Raw genomic sequence first — 9,737 nt, 5'->3', positions numbered from 1 at the left:
CTTAGAGGATTTTGTTAATTAGTTACCCGATATCTTCACCTACCAGCGTTTAGACATAGTGGCTTTCATTGGGTGTTTTTCTTGTTTAAAAGTGAAATATTGCCACCCTCAGCAGATACAAAAATAAGCTGTAAAGTGATAATGCATGTTGGAAAAGACTGCAAAGCAACAAACTCCTGGAGCCACTGAGGCCCACAGGGTTGTACAGAAGTGAGGAAAACAGCTCCTGCCAATTTATTACAAATACTAAAATCCATGCCAATAATGCGTCATCTGTGTGGCGAATGCATAAACAAAATAATAATACATATTAAAGAACAATTGAGTTTCTTTCATGTAAAGAGTGAATTATTAATACTGTAGAGTATTAACTTATTTAACATCTGCCTGCTTTAGAGAGTTTTGGTTAGGAGTTTTGATCAAACTAGAACATAGAGTTGTTGATTCTTTTAATAAAAAATGTCTAATGCATACCATGATTGAAATTATGTGTAACAGCAAAGCGAAACAAAGAATGTTATGGTATGAGATAAGAGAGTCTGTCCTTAATACACCTGTTCCCTTATCCAACACATCTTAGCATGATCCAAAAAACTTTTCAGACCTGGACCCCACACTTTCTCAAAATGCAGGTCTGTTTTTAAAACCTTTTGCCATTAAGTGAAGATGTGGTGTGACAAACGGGAACACTGTGTACTGTGAGTATTCAGACAAAGCTAGGCCAGCTCTGTTTTCATTTTATATGAGATACTGGAAAAAGAAAAGGAACAAGCATGACAAAGACACTGGGTTTCTGGCCAAGCTGGGTAGGTAGCAAAGTAGACAATTGAAATGATTTGCAGTGGTGTCAAATAAGTATCCTCTAGTTGCGTAATATCTAGTTATGGGCCCGGTTCCCCAAAACATTCTTATCGCTAAGTAGTTCTTAACCTTTTCCTTAACCTCTCTCTTAACTCTATGGCACGATTCCCAAAACGTTTGTACGCTTATTATATCTTCTGTAAGTCACACTTTTGTAAGGTTGGTCTGGACCATTCGTAAGCTCTCTCTTAGCGTTGTTTGAGCGCAAAACGCTATCGCCGCAGTCTTTAGAAATCAGCAGAGCGCAGTACAAGTCAAACTATGTATGCTGACAATGATTTTATGTTATGGACATTTTTAAGACTTATAATAAAATATGTTTGCAATGGATACAGGACTATTTATGCAGTTGACTTTATTTGGTATCAGAACTAATGAATCAAAGACGGCGCCGGTGTTTGTTCCTCATTGAAGTCTGTTCCCTCTATGTTTATAGCGTTTTCATCACGTTACATTTATAATTTATTTAGAAAGATTAAAGATGTCAATTGGTATACTAAAAAGCAATAATATCATGTATTCTTTTATACAATTTATTAAATATTTCATATTTGACAGTTTTATGTCTTTTAATATATAGCCTGTCTTTTTCTTTTCTTTTTTCTCTACTGTTTGTTTAAAAACTGTTATGTTTCCAAACATAATATAAATAAATATATATTATACATATAATATGATTCATACTGTAAAAATAAATGACTTACAATCAAGAACAGTCAAGATACATTACATAAATGCACACATATACATCTCAGTAGCCATTAAAACTTTCAATGTATATAAAGAATAAACGTATAATGTGATAAAAATGCTATAAAAACACTACACTAAAGGTAAACATATGGGGAACAGACTTCCACACAACACCGGCCGCGTAACTGTTTAGTCCATGCCAATTTTTTTATTCGTCAACCCTTAAACCTTTTGACATTTTGCCTGACGTGGCTAAATAAAAAAATCGCCTTCCAAGACAACTCATTATGGAGCTGCTAGATCTTCTCAGACCATATTTTCTATCTAACTAGGTTGCTTTTTATTGAAAACATTAATGGTAAGCAATACCGCATTAAACAGAAATACTGCAGCTGCTTGCCAATCAATTCTGATTGTTAAGTACCTTAACATTCGTATCAAAGTGTATTACATATTTTATTAAAGTCAAAACCCATGTCAAGAAGCCGCACAAGTGGCACAACGGGATAAGGAGGGTGGATAAATACCGAGGGATACCCGGTTCGTCTACCCGTATTACTGACAATTTGATCATTTAATTAATAGTCTATATTTTACGGATAACTTAAACTATGTTAAAATAAATGTGACTGGAATAATTTGAGTAATGTTCCATTTGTATATAACGTGTTGTCTTTCTTAACGTCGTAATGCACCTTCGCGTGAAGTGGAAAATCGATCCCTGAGTGATCGATCGCAAATAATTCAGCACCTCCACTTGGGACAGTGCCATTGTACGTCGAACTTAGAGGCAGCGTGTTAAGAAGCTTCCTAAGAGACACTTCGGGGAACACACTTAAGAACATCAACAACTTTGGTAAGATATATCTTTTTGAGTTGTGAACGTTATCAGGGAACCGGGCCCAGATTGTTGTTATTATATATTTTTTTAATACAGACTTTATTATAAACAGTATATTGTATGCTTGACATTGTCATGTGTTTGTTGCGTCATGTGAACAATGTGCATCATGTGTCATCATTTGAAATGTCAAAATATGAGCATGGCAAGCCTCAAATCCATTTATGATAAAAGAGACTCTCACGTTCACAAAATACTCACAAGACACTAACTAACACTAAACTCTGATTACACATGAGATTGAGTATCTGGCAAACGCGAGTGTCACTTTTATTATAAACCCCTTGGAAGCGTCTGCAGCAGGCTTGTGTTATGACATCACGCATGATGGACATAGGTTTACAAGGGATGCACCGAATATTTGGCAACCGGAATTATTTGGCCGTAAATAGCAAAAAACTAATTTTCGGTGTTTGGTTGTACAAGTAAAAAGGCCAAATGAATTTGACAGATCAATGAGGTCTTTGATGCAACGTAATCAAATAGCAACCAGCACAGAATGAGAGGCTTGCAAATGCAGAAAACATGTTGGTAAAAGCATTTTAAAGTGTCCGAGAAAGACACGAAAACAAGTTTCATTTGTCTTTTAAAATCAAGACATCCTAAACATCATGCAGCGTACGAGAAAGACATGGCGACGATGAAGAGCGTCAGCAGTATGTAATAGAAACTTCCTAAAACCAGTAAAGTCTTACAAAGACAAACACCCTTATATAAAAACAAAAAAATAAAACGTTTTTGTCAACTGTCATCTCCTGTCAATCTTGCCACTCTTTCTCTCTCCCTTTGCCTTTGCTTGACCGTGCACGCAGGTGTGCATCCACTGCTTAACATACAGTGCTATGTAAGCGTCCTTGTAAGTTTCTTAAGGTATAATAATGAATAGGTTATTTGCATTTTGTGCAGGAATAGAAGATCGGATTTATATCCATTTAGCCAAGACTCATTTATGTGGTCGAATGTAAATGGAACAATTTTAACAAGTCCCGTATGTGGTCTTGAGACCTGCATGCCATTAAAAATACAATAACATCTGCATCTTCTGTTCTGCCGTTTCAATATGAACCAGAAAGTAACATCACTGATGAACAATACAAAAACGTACAAATGAAAAATGATCAAAATAAAGAGGATATAAGAGGTAAGAAGGTGGGAGTGGAGAGTGAAACATTCTGGCATGATAAATACCATAGTATTTACTATAGTTAATTTTAATAATATGTGCAACCACCATTTCATGCCATCTACCCAGAATGCACTGCGTGCAAAAACAAAGGAAGCTGTCATAGGTTAAAATGAGTATTACATGTTGAGATTTTTTAATTAATGAAAATATATATCAATGAATTTAGTAGTAAAAGGCACATAAAGTATTAACCGCGAGGTATAGTCGAGGTATGATTTAAAGTCACAATGTAATTGAAATGAAAAACTGTAATTTGTTTTGCAATATTGTAATATATTTTTAAAAATGACTTATCTTTTATGACTTTTCTTTTATGAGGAATAGCGAGATGATGGGGCCCAGGAAAAGATTGCAGTGATTAGCAAATAGCAATATGACTCAACTTCCAACGATCCAATCAATTCTCAATGGATTAATTCAAGTCCCGCCCTACCTTTTTCCTCATTTCAATAGTTGTTTCACTCGGATATGTCACAACAAAAATAATCTATCACTTAGGGTGACCATAGCCTACGTGCCATTTTTCTGAGGCATATCCTGGACAGGTTTTTGCGTGCGTCTTGCATACATTATCGAGGTTTATTATTTTTTTAATGGGGCCATGGCATAAGACTTTTTAAGATGTAAACTAAATCATTGGTGTCCCCAGAGCACATATGTGAAGTTTTAGCCCAAAATACCATATAGATAATTTATTATAGCATGTATAAATTGACACTTTGTAGGTGTGTGCAAAAATGTGCCGTTTTGGGTGTGTCCTTTAAAATGCAAATGAGCGGATGAAGTGCAAACACTGATCACAATGATGGTTGTCTGATGCATTTCAAATTCAGTTGTGCTGTAAATTATTTTCTCTCTCTCTCTCTCTCTTTCTCTCTGCACTAAATGGCTGTACGTGCCATGGTTGGATAGTGCAGATTAAGGGGCGGTATTATTAAAATTAAGATCTTCTTATGACATCAAAAAATTTCAATTACCTATTTTTTCAAATGATGGCAGAAAATTATAGCACTTAAACATGGAAAAAGTCAGATTTTCATGCCATGGGCCCTTTAACTGAAATGTGAGACGTATGCAGTCGACAAATATGACTTCCAGAAGACGCACCCGGAATCCTGTCCAGGACACATCCCGGAAAAAATGACACGTATGGTCACCCTACAATCGCTACTTTCGTTTAATTGTGACTTTAAGTAAATAAGACACCTGTCTTTAAACAAATCTTAAACAAATTAAGCACAAAAATCACCGACTTCATGTTAATGGTCAAAAGACTGTTGTGTGATGCAGCCCTGTTAGACAATACAGTAACGTTGCTTGTTGGATGCAAAACTCTTGATTCAAATTTAAAACATTACAACCTTTACTTAGCATTTACATGAGTTCACAATTTGCATTGTCAGTTCAAATGTCTCAATATATATGCTTTAATTGTGAAACAAAAATGAGATGCAGCCAACAGCACTTGTGTAAAAATGCATCTTGTGTAATTTCCAACATGTGACAGTAAAACTCACCACATGCAATGGAAATCAAACTCTAATGTAGACAGCAATAAAACTTTATAAACCCCAAGAATGTTACTTCATGGGGAGCCTGAGCTTAAAAAACCTGTACCTCAGACTTTATAATGAACGCTAATCCATTGCTATGTAAAGGGGTTTAAAGAAGGGATTTGTGTATAGAAAATTACTATGGAATGGAACAAAGTGCTATTTAACTGCCTGCGTCGTGTGTGATCCATATATAGGTTTTATTGGTAACTAAGTGGTTTATTTTCACACTTGTGCTTCATGGAAAGAGTTCCAGCCAATCAAACAATCAAGATGCGTTTAACGGGAGATTTGGAGGCCAAAACAGCTTTGTTTAAATTGGGTGTGCTTTTCAGAGAAAGGTCTGATAGTTTACTGTGCCAGGATATGAGGAGGGGAAAACAGTGACCTTGTTTACATTGTAGCACACACAAAAAAACATTGACTATTGCTGATCCCTCAAAAACGGATGGCTTTATTTTTTGTTCATCAGCACGATCAAAGTCTTTTATTTAAAACAAAGTTTAAATACAATCATTTGTTGCAATCAGACCCAAATGTGAACTGGAACGAATCTAGGACGAACTGAAATGTGTTTGTGATAAATGAGATCTGGAAATCAAAATGACTCTTACACTGTGGCATGCACTTCTCTTGTGTCACCAAAGGTAAATGCATTTTCATTTATTTGTCTCTTTGTTTAGTTTAATAATGGAGCTTCATATGTTGCCAAGACTCTACCAAGAAATTTCAAAGTGTGACAACTTGCCCCTTTCTATTCTACCACTTTGCGTGTCTGGCAACAATTCAACACTATACTATGGTAAGATAAATGATCTGTAAATGCAAAAAAAAAAATCTTGCTACAGTAGCTTTACATCCTTGCTCTTCATTTCACTTTAACAAAACACTTGCATTATTTGTTTTCGATCTGTTCCATATTTTGAAAAAACTGTGTCTGTTTGTTTCTCTTCACATGCTAATTCTAAAACAGTTTGATTGAACAAATTAAGTTGGATTGGTTATTGTATCAGTGTTGCGAAACATAATTTGTACCTTATGCCGAGTATATCAAGTTAAAAGCGACCTGATTGTATTAATGACAGCTGTGGGATTTTCCGTTAACCAAGTTTAATAATGAATTAAATTTAAAGCGCGTAATGGGAGGCAGATGGTGCAATGAGGCAGTAGTTTTATTTCTTTATCCTCCATGTGAAGGACAGGCCCAGCACACTTGCTTTTATCATGCAGATTAGGCATCTGAAATGACACATTGGATGCGGTTCTAAGGTAATGAACTGTGATGTAACCCATAACATTTCAAACAATGATGCACCAATGGTGCACTTCTTTATAAGACAACAAAACATTACAGGTCCCTGAGGCAGTTGTGATAGTCCTGGCCAAGATTTCACTTCAGCGCTGAGGTTCATGTGTTTGTTTGTCTCTGCAGGACTGTAAGTATATGTTGAGGGATTAGCTCTATTGAGAGCAGTAGTTGTAGCGGGACGGCATTCGTCAAACTTTTATGACCCCCTCCCCCACCCGGTGACAGTTGCTATCTGACAGGTCGTTTTTATGACCCTTTGACAGGGGGGCGGGACCATCAATCAAAATCTGTACAAGTTGTCAACTTTAGACAGAAAGTATTTAATGGTTTTATTGCCGGTCATTTAGAGTGATTGTTTTTCCTGAGTGTGTTTTATGTTAAGCGTATGGTGTCATGTTTAATGACGGCTCGTGTTTCGACATTTACTGTTTATTGACATTTGATGTCAGACCTCAACCATCCTCCCACCTTTGCTCGCCCCGTGCGCTTCTCAATACTGACTTTCACACCGCGGGTGTGTTGTTGAATCTAAAGTTTTGCAACAGCATAAGTTTATTTAAAGGCAATCACTAATCATATATATATATATATATTAGATGTACCAGGCTACACTTAAAGCCGATGTTTTCTATCGAGCTATAGTTTCTGATCAGACACAAAGTCTGAACTAAATAAAATTTTAAACGGTTCACGAAGTCCGGGAATCTTTTCATGACCTGGTCTACAGTTTCACGCGTATTAAAGATCCGGCGGTGTCTGACAAAGCGTCGGGTGATTGTTCATATCTGTCATTTAAAATAAAGTTAATAAATGTAATTCTGTCCACTATGGCAAAATAGGAATTTATTTTAGATTTAGGGGAATCTTTAACCATGTCTCTGATTAAAACTTTTGATTGTAACATCACAAGTTATTTAATTAAATATTCTGTATACGGGTATAGTTTAAGCAATGACCTGAGCCATTACCTTCGGAGCCGTCAATACTACATTCTTTAGACGATAGTCTAAACTAAATAAATTTTTAAACGGTTCAGGAATTCCGTGAATCTTTTCATAACCTGCACTATAGTTTCACGCGTATTAAAGATCCGGCGGTGCCTGACAAAGCGCCGGGTGAGTGTTCATATCTGCCATTTTAAAATAATGTTAATAAATGTAATTCTGTCCACTATGGCAAAATAGGATTTTATTTTAGATTTAGGGGAGTCTTTAACCAAGTCTCTGACTAAGACATGTGTATACGTGCACAGATGGTGACAGAGAAACTTACATATGACGTTAATAAACTTTTAAATGTTTTTAAGACGTATTCACCCCATTTTGGGGTTTTATTTTTAATTAAAGGCTTCTTAAAACATGTGTGAATATGTGTATATTATACAAAGAGTCTTATATTGTCTGCTCTGACAAAAATAAAGTATTTTTTAGGTTTAGGGGAATTGACTGCGTGTGTCTTATAAATACAACTTGATAATACGTTTGTTTTGTAAAGAGACTTCTTTAAAGTCACGCAAGAATAAAATATTTTAGTTGTAACTGGTTAAACTTAAAGCCGATATTTTCTATCGAACTAGTCTATTTTCTGTTCAGACACAAAGTTTTCTGATGCTGATATTATGTCAGTGTGTGTTTGTGTGGGGGTCGTGTGATGTAATCTTTGAAAGTTTATGACCGAACCTTTATTGGGGAGCGACAAGAGATCTCCCGGAATCAGTTTGGATGGAGCAGAGCTGTTATACTCAAGTCTATTGGTATGTATGTGTTTCGCTGTGTTCGTGCCAGTATTTTGTATGATTTATTTAAAAACTAAAAATTCGATCTCTGGTATTGCAGCGAAATTGTCTAAACTGGTATTAACTATTCCTGGTAAATCGCGGAGAAGAGTGGCCTGAACAAAAAAGTCAGACCGAGACTAGAACCTCCCGCAGCGTAACACGGAAATCTTGGAACAAAAGAGACGCCGACTGGCTCGTGTTGTCCGGTGTGTTTTTATTTAATCCTGTTACAATAGATTTAAACAAACTGGTTTGGTTTAATATTTTCTAATAACATGTGTTATCTGTTTTAAAGGTTTGGATATCAGAGGCAAAGCGAACGTTGTGTGTACTATTGCAAAATATATAGCGGATCTCCACGGTACGTTTATCTTGCATAAGAAAATTGTTTTATTTAGATATTTGTCCTAATAACTTTGTTTTTATCTGTTTACAGGTTAGGATACAGACCACAACGCTTTGGACGTATCTTTAAAAAAGATTAAAATCAGAGACTTTTTGGATTTGTCTGGGGACATTTTAAACATTTTGTGGCAAATTGGATTTAAAACATTTCGGATACTGGATACCTAGTTTGATTTGTCCACAGAGCTTGTTTAAGACGTTTTCACCGCATTTTAGGGTTTATTTTTAATCAAAGGCTTCTTAAAACATGTGTGAAAATGTGTATATTATACAATGAGTCTTATATTGTCTGCTCTGACATAAATAAATTTTTATATTAGATTTTAGATCAATTGACTGTGTGTGTTTTATGTCAAGCGTATGCTGTTATGTTTAATGACGGCTCGTGTGACAGCTTGTGTTTAGGCATTTGATGTCAGATATCACCCTTCCTCCCTCCTTTCGCACAAGACCTGCATTCTTTCACAGGGGTGCGTGTTGTAAAGCGATTAAAGATTTCTAAAACTCAATGTTGGTAAAACAATCCCCCATTACGGTGTCAAAAAAGTAAAATGTTTATTTTAGATTTAGACAAATCATGAACAATGCTACGATTAAAACATTTGTTTGTAACATCACAAGTTATTTAATGAAATATTCCGTATACGTGTATAGTTTAAGCAATGATCTGAGCCATAACCTTCGGAGCCGGCAATACTATAATCTTTAGACGAAAGTCTAAACTAAATAAAATTTTAAACGATTCATGAGTTCCGTGAATCTTTTCATGACCTGCTCTATAGATTCACACGTATTAAAGATCCGACGGTGCCTGACAAAGCGCCGGGTGAGTGTTCATATATGCCGTTTTAAAATAACCTTAATAAATGTAATTCTGTCCACTATGACAAAATAGGATTTTATTTTAGATTTAGGGGAGTCTTTAACCAAGTCTCTGACTAAGACATGTGTATACGTGCACAGATGGTGACAGAGAAACTTACATATGACGTTAATAAACTTTTAAATGTTTTTAAGACGTATTCACCCCATTTTGGGGTTTTATTTTTAAT

The 9,737-nt window shown here is 35.6% G+C and overlaps 1 long non-coding RNA gene across 1 annotated transcript; it reads left to right on the top strand.

Moving 5' to 3' along the window:
- Positions 1 to 6,673: 6,673 nt before the first annotated feature.
- On the top strand, positions 6,674 to 9,493 carry LOC135738684 (uncharacterized). Its single transcript, XR_012338043.1, has 4 exons — positions 6,674 to 8,256; positions 8,339 to 8,486; positions 8,576 to 8,641; positions 8,717 to 9,493. It is a non-coding gene; the product is annotated as an uncharacterized lncRNA (long non-coding RNA).
- Positions 9,494 to 9,737: the final 244 nt, after the last annotated feature.

Source organism: Paramisgurnus dabryanus, chromosome 12 (assembly GCF_030506205.2).
Source record: "Paramisgurnus dabryanus chromosome 12, PD_genome_1.1, whole genome shotgun sequence".
Lineage (NCBI taxonomy): Eukaryota > Metazoa > Chordata > Actinopteri > Cypriniformes > Cobitidae > Paramisgurnus > Paramisgurnus dabryanus.
This window is presented reverse-complemented; position numbering and strand designations above follow the sequence as displayed.